Here is a 15,837-nt window from a genome sequence, read left to right as displayed (position 1 = left end):
ACACAGGTGTGACTGCAGGCAAGGCCATGGAGTCATGCAAAACCACACCCACCTGGGTGAACACAGGTAGGAAAGTGAATTCCCAATGCCTTATATGGGATTGGTCAGAGCCTTATATGGCTCTGGGATTGGTGTGGCAGAACTGGCACACCCCTTCAAGTTACAAGGATTTGGATTCATCATCATAAGAACATGCTTACAAACAATTCTGCCTACTTAAGATCTGACTGGACTTCTCTTAGGAAGTTAGGAATTCACTTAGGAAGAAATGTAAGAGGACAATTTAGGAACTTATTGGCACATGAGGCCCATTGGGCCTCATGCGCCAACCGTTCTTAAGAAGTTCTTAAGAGGAAATTTGTTCTTAGACCCACTTAGGACGTTTTTAAGAAGGTTTTGGGATCCCTCAATCTTTTCTTAGCTGTGATTTGTTCGTAGGTAAGAACAGAATCTACGCACACTGTAGAGCACCCTTAGGGTGCCTTTTTCTTTCTTAAGTGCAATCTGAAAACATAAAGGAAAAACAGCGCCATCTGCATGATGCTCAAAGTTTGGTCTGAGGACCTCAAGGGGTCCTTGAGGAAGTTCCAGGCAGTCCACAGAAAAATATGGAACATTTTACCACTTTAATCCCATTTTATACTTTGAAAATAGCCAATCTACAAGTTCACAAACGCGTCCCATTACTGCCCATTTTGAGCTTGTAGATCGGCTATTTTCGAAACATTTTAATAAATCTTCAAAACATTTCCCTAGCAGAAAATATTTTCATATGGGGGTCTGCAGAATGCATGTCAATTTGGGGGTCCTTGACATGAAAATGTTTGAGAACCACTGGGTTAGAGTTCACAACCCAACCCAAACAAACGCACCATACCCACCACATAACCCCCACCCCACCCGCAATCCCCCCCCCCCCCAAGTTGACTATTGTGAGATAAATAATAAAATACATTCATGAACATTGAAAATATTGAAATATTGAAAATATGAAAATTTCTGTTCACTTCAGTACCTCCACAGTATTGATTTTTAAGTCTGGTGTTCCACCATATTTAGACTTTAGTTTAGGTATTCTTGACTTCACTCAACTTTATTTCTATGTGTGAGGTCCTGTGATTTCTGTGTGCTGCAATCACACACAGGTGTGACTGCAGGCAAGGCCATGGAGTCATGCAAAACCACACCCACCTGGGTAAACACAGGTAGGAAAGTGAATTCCCAATGCCTTATATGGGATTGGTGGGGCAGTTCCCTATGGTAATTAGGATGCTAATTAGGATATATGGGGCGTTTACCTATGATAATTTGAATGAACTGCCACACCCACACAGGATTTGGATTCATCATCATAAGAACATGCTTACGAACAATTCTGCCTACTTAAGAACGTTTCATGAATCTGACTGGACTTCTCTTAGGAATTCACTTAGGAAGAAATGTAAGAGGAAAAGTTAGGAACTTATTGGCGCATGAGGCCCAGTGAGTTTATATGTGTCAGGAGGTGGTTTTCAAGTAGGACCCAAATGCAAGGAAGTAGGGATCTTAGAGGAACTCTTTATTCAAACAAAGAATAGCAGGAGCTTAACACTAGCAAACAAAAACCGAACTGGAACTCAGGACACAAAACAATAATCCAACAGAGAACACAACCCAACATAGGGCTTAAATAGGCACAAGGTTAACAGGACACAGGTGAACTCAAATCAAATCAACAAGGATTGGCTGGGGAAAACAAGACACAGGTGAAACAAAGAACCAAAAATCAGGGAAATTACTACAAAGGAGGACAGGAAACACAAAAGCATCACTTCAAAATAAGATTCAGGAACACCAAACACAACACACGGAAGGCAGATCCTGACAATATGAGCATAACCACTTAACCGCAGAATCCATATTCTGGGGGGAACATTAGCCAGCACGCTGTGAGCTTGTAGATCGGCAATGTTTGGCAAAGAGATTTGGTGTAGAGTAGACGGAAAAAAGCTGTCCAAGTACAGAAACAACTCAGGTTCAGTTTATTATGTCTAGAGAGTTTAAGTGGTTAAGGCAGGACTACTTGTCAAACAGTAGGCGTGGTATAGGAACCCTATACCAGTGTCTACATTTCTCAGTGGAATAGCAGGGAGGCCACCTCTAATACCAAGATTTCACATTAATGTATTTCAGTTTGAGACTTTATACTCCCATGTCATAGTGTGTACCGCTAATAAGATGTTATGGGAATGGGAACGCTTGGCTGCATTCATGATTGAGAAGGCATCTGTTACTTCCTGATGTGTTACAGGCTTCTTTTGGGACACCTGGTTTAACAGCTTACTGGCTCCTCTCCTCTTTCCTCTAGCCAGTGAGCTTAAACATGTCAGTCACTGTTCAGTAATGTGATAGGTTGCACTTGCAATATCTCCCTTGAGGCTTGCGGCTGGCCTCAGGAGGGTTGAAGGAGTCGGCAACCTTCTCCTTCTGACCTCACTCTCCTATGCCATGGTTTATTGAATATTAAACAAGTGAGTCTAGCCTGCCAGGCTGGCCGGCTCACACTTCTAAAGAAAGAGGGAAACAACTCTTTAGTAGCATGTTGGGAGATTGATTGATTGATTGAACATTGTATTAACAGTTTGCAGAATTACAGTACATTTCAAGCACAAAGTCAATACAAAGGCTGTTAACTGTGAGTGGACGACCCAATTAAGCATTACACTTGTTTACAACAGGGTCCACCATGTTCAATTCATCAAAACATTTAGAGACGTACAAATAGACACTTCTATATAGACAAAGAACAGAACAGGAATTCATCATAATGGAGGTAAAAAGGGAAAAGAAACATATACAGTGAGGGGAAAAGGGGGGGGGGGGTCTAGGTAGCTAGGCTACACTTTCATCTACTGTTAATGCACAAAAGGAGTACTGTCAATATCTTGTTTGTGCATCACATTTCTTGGAGGAAGCTCACATTAAATTGCAGAAAGCTACATACATGTAGCTTAATTTAATGCATATTGGCAATCTGCAGGCAAGGCATTACAGTGCAATGCCCAGCCACAGAACTGTTTGTTTTTTACTCCAAACTGCCAGTGTAGGAATTTAATATTTGAATAACATAAGGATGCAAGTCAATTTTCAATTAGTGAGTCATAAACCAAATTGAATTCAAATTGAAAAGTAAAGAAAATTGTTCACCTTCTTTCTGCATCATTCTTCATTATCTGCCTCACATGTTCTAATAAAAAGCAAAATGAGAACGTCCAATGACCATTCATGTATAAATACTGTGATCACTGATTGTTTACCAGAAAGACACTTTTGTTGTACATGTTGCCTCGTTGGTTCTTTCTCTACTTTCTATGGGTCTGTGTTTCTAATTAGAAATAGGAATTCCATTGCTATCAGGCGGCAATGGCTCGGGAGGTAGAACTTGGAACTTGGAACCGGAAGGATCCCTGGCTCCTCCTTGTTTCGTGTCTAGAGTGTCGTTGAGCAAGACAACTGCTCCTGATGAACAGACAGGTGCCCTGCAACATGGCTGACTGCAACATCGATTGGTGAATTGGGGCTTTGGGGAAGAGTGTTGTTTTTAATGGTTTACAAGAGTGCACTGAGGCGTGCACTGATAACTCTAGCCGGAGCTCTCATCCAGTGTGATTTTGACTATGCTTGCACCTCACATAGGATAGGATGATAGGATGGTTCTGTATACTGTGGGGACCTCATGTTTTTGTATTGTCTTGGTGATATGTGCTCTGTGTTGTTTTTAATGTGGGTGTTTGAACAGACTGTGAAGACGAATTTCTTTCGGGACAATAAAGATTATTATTATTAGCATGGTTAACTAAAAACAACACTACAGACCTCTAAGAACAAACTCACCAGACTGCTGCTAAACCTCCACAGTCCACACCAGGACTCACCTAACCCCAGATCAGGAACAAAGGGGTTCCACCACGGTGACTTTGCCTCAAGCCAAGTTCAGGCTGGTCCGATCACGGTGTATCTCAGGAGCGGGACTGGTATGTATGAAGAAGAAAGGCACTGGAGCAAGTGTAGCAAAGTGGCTCACAACCTCAGCCTGATGGCCTCAAAAGTCTAATATCTCCCCTGAGTCATTAGGGATATCCCTTTGGCTTAGTGGTTAAGATGTTGGCTTTCCACGCAGGACACCCAGGGTTTGATTCCTTCCTGGGTGTTATAGTGGTCTCTTACCAGCTTGCCCCCAGAGTGTCAAAAAACGCACTCCCTGGGCCTCAATGAGCTCCACTAAAGGACCCCTGTGGGAGTGGCATCCTCTCCGCCACTTTGTTCTGTAAATATATCTCCTATTGCTTTTGGCTGACATTGGGTACGTTTACATGAGGTCTTTCAACCCCTCTTAATTCCGAATAGAAGTTAAATCCTATTAAACGTTGTCATGTAAACACCTACAAAAACTTAAATCCGAATGAAAATGCTCGATGCGATTTAAAAACCATTCCGATGTCACTGGCCGGATTATTCCGATGTTCAATGCGATTGAAAGAAAATTGGACTCATGTATACACTGCTTCGGATGTAAATTCATTCTGGTCTTTCTGAGCATGCTCATTTCCAAGGCGCTCCAACTCCAAGGCGCTCATATCCAAGGCGCGCCGAGGAGTTTGCACATAGAGCGCGATATTTCGTGCATTTTGCAGATCCGAAATCCACACAAAAAAAACGTGGAGCAGCAGCAGCAGTGGTGATGATCCCCCTGATCTGTGAGTGTTCAAAGATCCAACCGTCCCGAGTTGGGTATCACTCTGATAATTTTCAAACATGTTTGAAAGGCCTATAGGTTATATAGCCAGCCTATATGTATCTGGATGCTTCATGCTACTGTAGGCTAAATGCATCGGGGGACTCACAGAAAGACGGAGGAGAGAGAGGACTGCCGTCAGTCCGCTGTTCAGTAATCTCTCTCTCACACACACACGCACACACGCACACACACAGTCCCAAGAATACGCTATTATCGCTATCCTATGTCCATCCTATCCCTTTAAACTTTTATAACTTGCCTATTCCAAGTTGCAACCAAAACGTCATGAAACATAACGGCTTTGCAGTTTAATTGTATTGATGACCAGCTGCCTGCAATCAATCTAGTATTACACACCCAATTGGTAGCCTACTTTATGCCATAATGATGCGGCGATGGTGTATCGTGCAGATAAGCTATGCATTATATGCTTTATGCGATGTACAGATGGGACACGTTGTCAGCCTGTAGATCAGCGCTTACAACGCTTGGCGTTAACTTTGGCGTGTGTTGTAGGGAGAGGGCACATATGGGGCTAGGCGTGTGTGTGTGTGTGTGTGTTCAACAGTCTCTCTCTCTCTCTCTCTCTCTCTCTCTCTCTTCACGTGAATTAACATGTATCATGTCTTATATCACATCTCCTTGTAAACGCTCATTCAGAATGACCATTTCCCATGTAAACACGCAGCAAAAAACATTACTTCGGATGCATTTTATTCGGAAGTATTTATTCGGAATGATCAGCCTGCATGTAACCGCGGCCATTGTCATGGTTTGAGTCTCCCCCTGTCTGTATTCCCACTTTGGCCACTCCCTCATCCCATTGCTCATTCAGTCCTAGTTACACACCTGGTTCCACTCTCATCACCCCAGCCCATTACAAACCTGTGAACACTGATACTGATACACTGATCAACCCACCACCTATAAGACTGGACTCTCTGCACACACACACTGTCAGTTCATACTTTCATGTTATGATGTCCTACCTTGGAGCTCTTGCCTGTGTCTTTGTTCCTCTGGACCCTGCCTTGAATACTTCTGGTAATTTGCTCATACCTATCTTTGTTTTTGCATTTTTGGGATTGCTTATCCTCTGCCTATCCAGCTTTTGTTAGCTTGCCTTTGTTCTGCATTTTTTATTAAATAAGTGTTTTTAACACTATTCTGCTTGTTGTGACTCTGCATTTGGGTTCAGCACATTCTTTCCCATCGTGACAATGAACTGACCTAAATTATGAACCCAGCAGAGTTAAGACTTTTTCACCTAAAGGTGAATGTGGTTGCTCATTTCATGGCCTCACCCCCTACATTGCATGCTGCACTCCAAGAGGAGATCTCTATCCAGCAGCAGTGGTTTAAGGAGAGGCCGTGGGTAAGCCATTTTGTCCCCCACCTGAATGTGGTCTGTGAGAGTCTTAAGGACTTTGAAACCACCCATGCTTCCCAGTCAACTACCCAGTCAATTAGAGTTGGAGTAATGAGCCTTTCATCTATCTGCCCTGTCCCAGATCAACAAAATAACCAGCCTTTGGATTTATTTTCATATTTTTGCAAGACTGCAAAAATCCCCGTGTACTCCGAGCCAGCTCGAGCCCAGGACCCTTTTGAAGGGTCTCGCTTGGCCTTCTGTGTGGGGAACCGTGGGCCTGCCAGGAGAAGGCGTGGTCGCCATGGCTCCGTACACCCCCAGTGGTCTTCACTGCCCAGCACCCCACTGCCCGACATCCAAACCGCCCTACTGCCCAGCTCTCCGCCCTCTAGCCTGCCTGTAGATCCGTCTGCAGCACCCTCCATGTCTCCTGGATCCTCATCTCCTGGATGTGCAGTGTCTACTGGGGTTCCGTCTCCAGGGTCTGCAGCATCCTCCACGTCTCCTGGATCCTCCTCATCTCCTGGATGTGCAGTGTCTACTGGGGTTCCGTCTCCAGAGTCTGCAGCCTCCTCCACGTCTCCTGGATCCTCGTCTCCTGGATGTGCAGTATCTTCTGGGGTTCCGTCTCCAGGGTCTGCAACCTCCTCCACGTCTCCTGGATCCTCCTCGTCTCCTGGATGTGCAGTATCTTCTGGGGTTCCGTCTCCAGGGTCTGCAGCATCCTCCATGTCTCCTGCTCTTGCAGCTCCTGCAGCCCTAATTCCTGCAGCTCCGCCTGCTGCAGCCCTAACTTCTGCAGCCCTCCCTCCTGAGTCTGCAGCTCTGCCTGCAGCCCCACCTCCTGAGTCTGCAGCTCTGCCTGCAGCCCTCTCTCCTGAGTCTGCAGCTCCGCTTGCTGCCCTCCCTCCTGTATCTGCAGCTATGACGCCAGCAGCTTCAGCTCCAGAGCCTGCAGAATCTCCTGTGGCGTCACCTGCAGCATTCTTGGCGTCGCCTGCAGCATCCCGGGCATCGCATCCAGCACCTGCAGCATCCCTGGCGTCGCCTCCACCTGCAGCATCCCTGCCATCGCCTGCCAAGTTCTCTGCAGCATCCCTGGCGTCGCCTCCCAAGTTCTCTGCCTCGTCTCGGCCTCCAGGCCGCCCTCCCGATGACGTCTTGTCCGCCTCGTCTCGGCCTCCCGGCCGACCTCCAGACGACGCCTCCTTCATCTCATCTCGGCCTCCCGGCCGGCCTCCAGACGACGCCTCCTTCATCTCATCTCGGCCTCCCGGCCGGCCTCCAGAAGACGCCTCCTTCATCTCATCTCGGCCTCCCGGCCGGCCTCCAGACGACGCCTCCTTCATCTCATCTCGGCCTCCCGGCCGGCCTCCAGACATGACCTGCTCAGCCCTGGTCCATCCTCCAGGCCGTCCACCTGAGGCTCAGGTTCCCGGATCCCTTTGTTCTGGTGCCATGACACATGAGTCTCCCTCCTCCAGGCCCCCTCCATCCGCCCTGCTCATTCCTGGTCAGGGTTGTGGGTCGTCTGGAATCCGCCCCTTGAGGGGAGGGTACTGTCATGGTTTGAGTCTCCCCCTGTCTGTATTCCCACTTTGGCCACTCCCTCATCCCATTGCTCATTCAGTCCTAGTTACACACCTGGTTCCACTCTCATCACCCCAGCCCATTACAAACCTGTGAACACTGATACAATCAACCCACCACCTATAAGACTGGACTCTCTGCACACACACTGTCAGTTCATACTTTCATGTTATGATGTCCTACCTTGGAGCTCTTGCCTGTGTCTTTGTTCCTCTGGACCCTGCCTTGAATACTTCTGGTAATTTGCTCATACCTATCTTTGTTTTTGCATTTTTGGGATTGCTTATCCTCTGCCTATCCAGCTTTTGTTAGCTTGCCTTTGTTCTGCATTCTTTATTAAATAAGTGTTTTTAACACTATTCTGCTTGTTGTGACTCTGCATTTGGGTTCAGCACATTTTTTCCCATCGTGACAGACATGTAATGTATGTTTTGTCCTTGACAGTATACCACCCTCAATAAAAATATTCTGTAGTAAAAGCAGCTTTTCTCAACTGCGACTGCTGGCCAAGGTCAAACCAAACCTCCCACCCAAACAGCATGATAATTCATGCCTTCATATCCTCCAGACTGGACTACTGTAAATCCCTCCTCACCTCGCCTTCTTATTGGTACAAAAAAGCGAGAACACAAGAATATTCACCTATAAATCCCTGGACGGCCTGGCACATTTATATTAACTTGTGGGGCCCTACACCCCACAAAGGGCACTGAGGTCAGTTAACAAGCTGCTCTTAGAGGTTCCCGAAACCAACTTGAGGAGTAGGGGCAACCACGCTGCTCCTAGACTGTGGAACAGCTTGCCTAGCTATGTAATACTCAAAGTGCCTGGCTGGCCCGGGCGGCTGGTGTAGCCGTCTGGGCACCTTGACTTACCAGTGTGCCGCGGGTTCGACTCCCGACCCCGACGGCCTTTACTGCGTGTCACCCCCCCCCCCCCCCCCCCCCCATCTCTCTCCCCATTTCCTGTCACGCTACTGTATACCTATCCCTCTATAAAAAAAATAAAATAAAGGCGAAAGAACACAAGCGTCTGATTCTACATTTTAGTCTAAACTTGTACCAAATACCAAAATGTATGGATATTCTAGGGCTCAGTCTATAAGGTTAAATGTATGGATATTCTAGGGCTCAGTCTATAAGGTTAAATGTATGGATATTCTAGGGCTCAGTCTATAAGGTTCAAATGTATGGATATTCTAGGGCTCAGTCTATAAGGTTAAATGTATGGATATTCTAGGGCTCAGTCTATAAGGTTCAATGTCTGGATATTCTAGGGCTCAGTCTATAAGGTTAATGTATGGATATTCTAGGGCTCAGTCTATAAGGTAAATGTATGGATATTCTAGGGCTCAGTCTATAAGGTTAAATGTCTGGATATTCTAGGGCTCAGTCTATAAGGTTAATGTATGGATATTCTAGGGCTCAGTCTATAAGGTAAATGTATGGATATTCTAGGGCTCAGTCTATAAGGTAAATGTATGGATATTCCAGGTCTCAGTCTATAAGGTAAATGTCTGGATATTCTAGGGCTCAGTCTATAAGGTAAATGTCTGGATATTCTAGGGCTCAGTCTATAAGGTAAATGTCTGGATATTCTAGGGCTCAGTCTATCAGGTTAATGTATGGATATTCTAGGGCTCAGTCTATAAGGTTAATGTATGGATATTCTAGGGCTCAGTCTATAAGGTAAATGTCTGGATATTCTAGGGCTCAGTCTATCAGGTTAATGTATGGATATTCTAGGGCTCAGTCTATAAGGTTAATGTATGGATATTCTAGGGCTCAGTCTATAAGGTTAATGTATGGATATTCTAGGGCTCAGTCTATAAGGTTAATGTATGGATATTCTAGGGCTCAGTCTATAAGGTAAATGTCTGGATATTCTAGGGCTCAGTCTATCAGGTTAATGTATGGATATTCTAGGGCTCAGTCTATAAGGTTAATGTATGGATATTCTAGGGCTCAGTCTATAAGGTTAATGTATGGATATTCTAGGGCTCAGTCTATCAGGTTAATGTATGGATATTCTAGAGCTCAGTCTATCAGGTTAATGTATGGATATTCTAGGGCTCAGTCTATAAGGTAAATGTATGGATATTCCAGGTCTCAGTCTATAAGGTAAATGTCTGGATATTCTAGGGCTCAGTCTATAAGGTAAATGTCTGGATATTCTAGGGCTCAGTCTATAAGGTAAATGTCTGGATATTCTAGGGCTCAGTCTATCAGGTTAATGTATGGATATTCTAGGGCTCAGTCTATAAGGTTAATGTATGGATATTCTAGGGCTCAGTCTATAAGGTAAATGTCTGGATATTCTAGGGCTCAGTCTATCAGGTTAATGTATGGATATTCTAGGGCTCAGTCTATAAGGTTAATGTATGGATATTCTAGGGCTCAGTCTATAAGGTAAATGTGTGGATATTCTAGGGCTCAGTCTATCAGGTTAATGTATGGATATTCTAGGGCTCAGTCTATCAGGTTAATGTATGGATATTCTAGGGCTCAGTCTATAAGGTAAATGTATGGATATTCTAGGGCTCAGTCTATAAGGTAAATGTCTGGATATTCTAGGGCTCAGTCTATAAGGTAAATGTCTGGATATTCTAGGGCTCAGTCTATAAGGTTCAAAAGCCTAAAAGCTAGAGTGACTTCTATTAACCCATTTAGGCCTGACGTCGAAATTAAAAAAAAGGAAGTCTTCTGAAAGAATATATATTCAAAGATTTGTGCCGCATTTTCACGATTTTTCAAAAATAGCAGACCTACAAGCTCGTAGCGCGCCACTCGGTGGCGTGCTATGAGCTTGTAGATCTGCTATTTTTCAATAGCTAAATTATAACCTGTTTAAAACACCAAAAGGGGTTCCCGCCCAGAATGGGTTTTAAATCAGTAGTGAAAAACATAATGGCTCCTAAAAGATCCCATGGAAATGGAATATACTACTGGACAGACACATGACGTGACCAGAAGATATGAGAAATGGAAAAGAACAGAATGAGTAGGAAAACAACAGTGTGTAGGTGTCTGAAGAAGCATGCAGTTGATGGCCATGGCGTCAATTATATCAGTACTGCATGTGCTTACACAGATAGAGTGAATCAACACATTTATTTACTGGGTCAAGCAGATAAATATCAGTCCATAAGATAATCATAAACAACAAGTAATAGAAGTTATCCTTCTGACACAGGCATCTGAGGCATCTGTCACAGTTCTGTAGTGTATATCCTAGATTCCTAGTAGTCCATCTGCAAGTGTGCCAGAGTCAAGTAGAATAAGTCTGTAATTGCAGGGAACAAGAAAACATTGAGTCATAACCAGATTCATTGATATGTAAGCAGATTCACAAAGTAGGCTATACTGGTGCTTTAATAATACAGTATGGCAAGTTAATTAACATAAAAGGGAAGAAAATGTTCTCATGATGCTCAGTCTGTCGAGGCATGAAATACACAAATGTCACACTCATGTCACAAGTTTATCTCAATAAATGGTCAATACAAGATTTATTAATCCAAAAATGGAATGCTTGACACAGTTGGAGCTGTCTTGGTTTCATTCTCAAAGTCTACTTGTTTGGTGTGGTGCCTGTGGCACATGTGAAAAGCCGACAGGGGAGGGTGTTTTCTGTCAGTAGTCATGCAGCGGGGAGTGGAACTGGAAGGGATAGCGTGTTGATGTTCCTCCACACAATATCCTCCAGTGAAGCACCTCACAGCCAGGTGAAAGAAAACTAGTGGCTGGCCAGGTGTATTGGAGGAGACATGTATTTATCTATTGGCAGCAACTAAATAAAAACAAACTAGAACTGCACTCTGTCGAGTGCCTACTTGCTTGTAGCAGAGCGCGCAAGTACTGTCGAGCGCTACAAACTGTCAAATCTCAGCTTCTCTGTGAAAGAACGTTTGAAATATTGAATTATTAGGTTTAGCTATTTGCTACGTACCTAGTTTTTGGAGGTAGAAAAGTAGTATTGTTAAGTATGGTAAGAGACGGCTTTCGATGGTGACTGTAAAGTATTAGGTCATTTACGTCCTTTATTTACTGTCTATATGTACTGTGAATATATTGTTCTCTTATATTCAAGGTGTGAAGATGAGAAGCTAAATGTGTACCGAGTGAAGACTACTTTGTAATCCTACGCAGGGAGCCGCTGAGCATACAAGACGATGCTCTTCAGGTTATGGGCCCAGATAAAGGAAACAAAGTGAGTAGTTATATACCGTCAGAAGACTATAACGCGGGGCAAAAGCGCGCGGAAGCTAAGAGACTAACGAGATAGTTTGGCAAGTCAAAGTCGGAGCTACGTTAGCAACATGGCTAGTCGAGGGACGGACGGTACGTCGAATAATCTCATATTCGATGGGAATGAAGAAAAATATGGACTTTGGGAGACCAGGTTTTTGGGTCGTTTGCACACTATGAAGTTAAAAGAGACAATTCTGACTGAACCAACCGATGTCACCCAAGCGGGGTTGGCAGCCGACGAGAAGAAAAACGCCGACTGTTATGCAGAGTTGATCCGGCTCATAGATGACAAGAGCCTGTCACTGATCATGCATGAGGCATCAGACAAAGGCAGAGAAGCTTTGAAAATCCTGAGAGAACATTATGCCGGGAAGGGAAAGCCCCGTATAATAGGTTTGTATACCTCACTGACAAGGCTTCACATGGCAAGTGGGGAAGGCGTAACAGACTATATGATAAGAGCGGAGGCCATCATCACAGCCCTGAGAAATGGAGGTGAAGTTCTGAGCGACGGATTGACCGTAGCCATGATACTGAACGGTCTACCGGAGTCATATAAGCCCCTAGCCATTCATGTGACTCAGAATGAGGATCAAGTCACACTCACAGACTTCAAGAGAAGACTGAGAAATTATGAACAAACAGAAAAGATGAACGCAGCAGAGTCAACAGACAACGTGATGAAAACACACGTGAGACAAGGCCGGGGACCCACAAAGGGTGAAGAATGCAGCTTGGTGTGTTACAAATGCGGCACCAAAGGCCACAGAGTGAAAGACTGTCGCAAAAAGACGTGGTGCAGCAACTGCAAAAGTAACACACATCAAGACTCCACATGCCAGCGAAAAGAGCAACAGGATCGTCGTGATGGTGTCCGGAAGGTGTCTGAAGAGAAGAGCGCTTCAGATTTCTTCTTCAAAGCGGGAGGCGTGGACGGCGGGGACCGACCAGCACGGAGATGGCAGCCACCGGACGGTGTCCAGATGAGAGGCCTCATGGTGGACGCTGGAGCAACGTCTCACATCATCAATGACATCAGAAAATTCAGGAACTTCGACGACACGTTCCAGGCTGGAAAGCATTCAGTGGAGCTGGCCGACGGGACCAGATGCAGCGGCATCGCACAGCAAAGGGGAGATGCCGTGGTGAGCCTGTTTGATGACACTGGTTACTGCAACGCTAAGTGGAGCGTTGTATATGCCTTCTTATCCTCAAGACATCTTCTCCGTCGCAACAGCCACAGCCAAAGGATCAACTGTTGTCTTCAAGAAAGGTGAAAATGTCATGATAAGTAATGAGGGTACAAGGTTTGACATCCATGAGTACGGTAAATTGTACTACCTTCACACGGTTGATGAAAATGTTGATAAATGTAATGGTTGTCATGATATGCAAACTTGGCACGAGATTATGGGCCATTGTAACTATGCAGATGTGCATAAATTGCAAGAAGTGGTAGAGGGTATGCAGATAAAAGGCAAAGCCACAAGGCCACCACTATGTGAAATATGTACACAGGGTAAATTTACTCAGACGAGAAATAGAGACCCAGATAGGAGGGCAGAGGAACCCCTACAGCTAGTACATACTGACCTAGCTGGTCCTATACAAAAGAGTCCATTAATGGATATAAATATGCACAGTCGTTTACAGACGACTACTCCAGCGCTGTATTTGTATACTTCCTAAAAGCCAAAAGCGATACAATACAGGCTACTGAAAGATTCCTAGCAGACATCGCACCATATGGGAAAATAAAATGTATGCGATCAGATAACGGGACTGAGTTCACAAGCAGTGGCTTTCAGTCACTATTAACTAGGAACCAAATAAGACATGAAACGTCAGCGCCTTACTCGCCTCACCAGAATGGTACTGCCGAAAGAGGCTGGCGAACACTGTACGAGATGGGCAGATGTATGCTGCTAGAAAGCAATCTACCAAATAAATTATGGAATTATGCTATCCAGACAGCTGCCCATGTTAGGAATAGGTGCTATAACAGACGCACTAAACAAACCCCATTCCAGATGTTGACGGGCAGAAAACCAAATGTGGCAAAAATGCAAAAATTTGGGTCTGATTGTTTCACATACAGACAAGAAAAACGAAAGCTTGACTCAAAATGTGACCAAGGTGTCTTCGTAGGCTACGACAAAAATAGCCCAGCCTACCTGGTGTATTACCCAAACACAGAGAGGGTTCAGAAACACCGGTTGGTGAAGTTTATGACTAAGACAGCTCAGGAAAAAGAAACACAAACGCAAGAGTCACACACTGAGGAGGTACACCTTTGGGAGAGCAGCAATGAAAATGTACATGAGCAAAATGTGCAGGGTCAAGATGGGGCTGAGGTTGAAAGTGCTGAAACAGCGACTAGAAGGAACCCATCTAGGAGCAGGAAAAAGTCAGGTTACCTAGATGATTACATGACAGAGGACAGCGAGGATAAACTACAAACTTGTGTAGATTTCTGTTATAGAGCAGGAGGCTATAACCTCAGTTAAATCAAAGCAGTGGAAAAATGCTATGGATGAGGAAATAAAATCCCTAGAGGAAAACAAAACATTTGCTTTCACTACTTTGCCACCAGGCAAAAAGCCAGTGGGGGGCAGATGGGTCTTCGCTATGAAAAATGACATTGATGGGTCAGATAAATTCAAAGCGAGATTTGTGGCAAAAGGTTACAGCCAGAAAAAGGGTACTGACTATGAAGAGACATTTTCTCCCACAGCCGACATGACCAGTGTAAGGGTGGTCATGCAAAAAGCAGTGCAAGAGAATCTCATTCTACACCAAATGGATGTAAAGACAGCATATTTGCACGCGCCAATAGACTGTGAAATATACATTGAGCAACCAGAGGGTTACGAAAAAATGTCTCATACAGGAGAAGAGCTGGTATGTAGATTGCAGAAATCACTGTATGGTTTAAAACAATCAGGCAGGAACTGGAACACAATCTTACATGCATGCTTAACCAATGATGATTTTGTACAAAATCCTGCTGACCACTGTGTATATTCAAGGGAGAAACATGGTGACAAGGTCATTATTATCATATGGGTGGATGATCTGATAATAGCAGCAAGTAACGAAAAGATACTTAAAGGAGTAAAGGAGATGCTTACTGCTAGATTCAAAATGAAGGACTTAGGCAAACTGAGAAACTTCCTGGGTATTGACTTTAATCAGACAGAAGGTTGTGTCAAAATGTCACAGGGAAGATACGTAAACAAAATACTGGAAAGGTTTGACATGTTAAACTGTAAACCGAGGGAAACCCCCTGTGAGCCAAAGCTAGAATACACTAACAATGCTGTAAAAATGGAAGATCCCAAAAGGTACAGGGAGGCAGTAGGCAGCTTCATCTACCTATCTACTTGCACTCGACCTGACTTAAGCTTTGTAGTGAGTAGGCTGTCTCAACACTTCTCTGAGCCAACTGAAGAACATTGGCTCACAGTAAAACATGTACTCAGGTACCTAAAAGGAACAACAGAGAAAGAGTTATGTTTCAGAAAAAATCACAAAGAAGGTCTAGGCCTACGGGTATATACTGATGCTGATTGGGCAGCTGATGTGACTGACAAGGCGCAGCACAACAGGTTACTGTGTTAGTCTCAGTGAAAATACCGCTCTGATCTCATGGAAAACAAGAAAACAGCCAACAGTGGCTCTTTCTACATGTGAGGCAGAATACATGTCCCTAGCTTCAGCTATGCAAGAATGTCTCTATTTAGAACAGCTACTTAACACTTTGATTGCTGGAAGATCTCAACAGGCCTATTTGGATGTTGCTGCCATTTAACATTGCACAAAGGCCTTGTTCGGGGGCCCACAGTAAA

The sequence above is a fragment of the Electrona antarctica genome, assembly GCF_951216825.1.
Source record: "Electrona antarctica genome assembly, chromosome: 6".
NCBI classification, from domain to species: domain Eukaryota; kingdom Metazoa; phylum Chordata; class Actinopteri; order Myctophiformes; family Myctophidae; genus Electrona; species Electrona antarctica.
The sequence above is the reverse complement of the archived record's forward strand: the minus strand, read 5'-3'. Positions refer to the sequence as shown.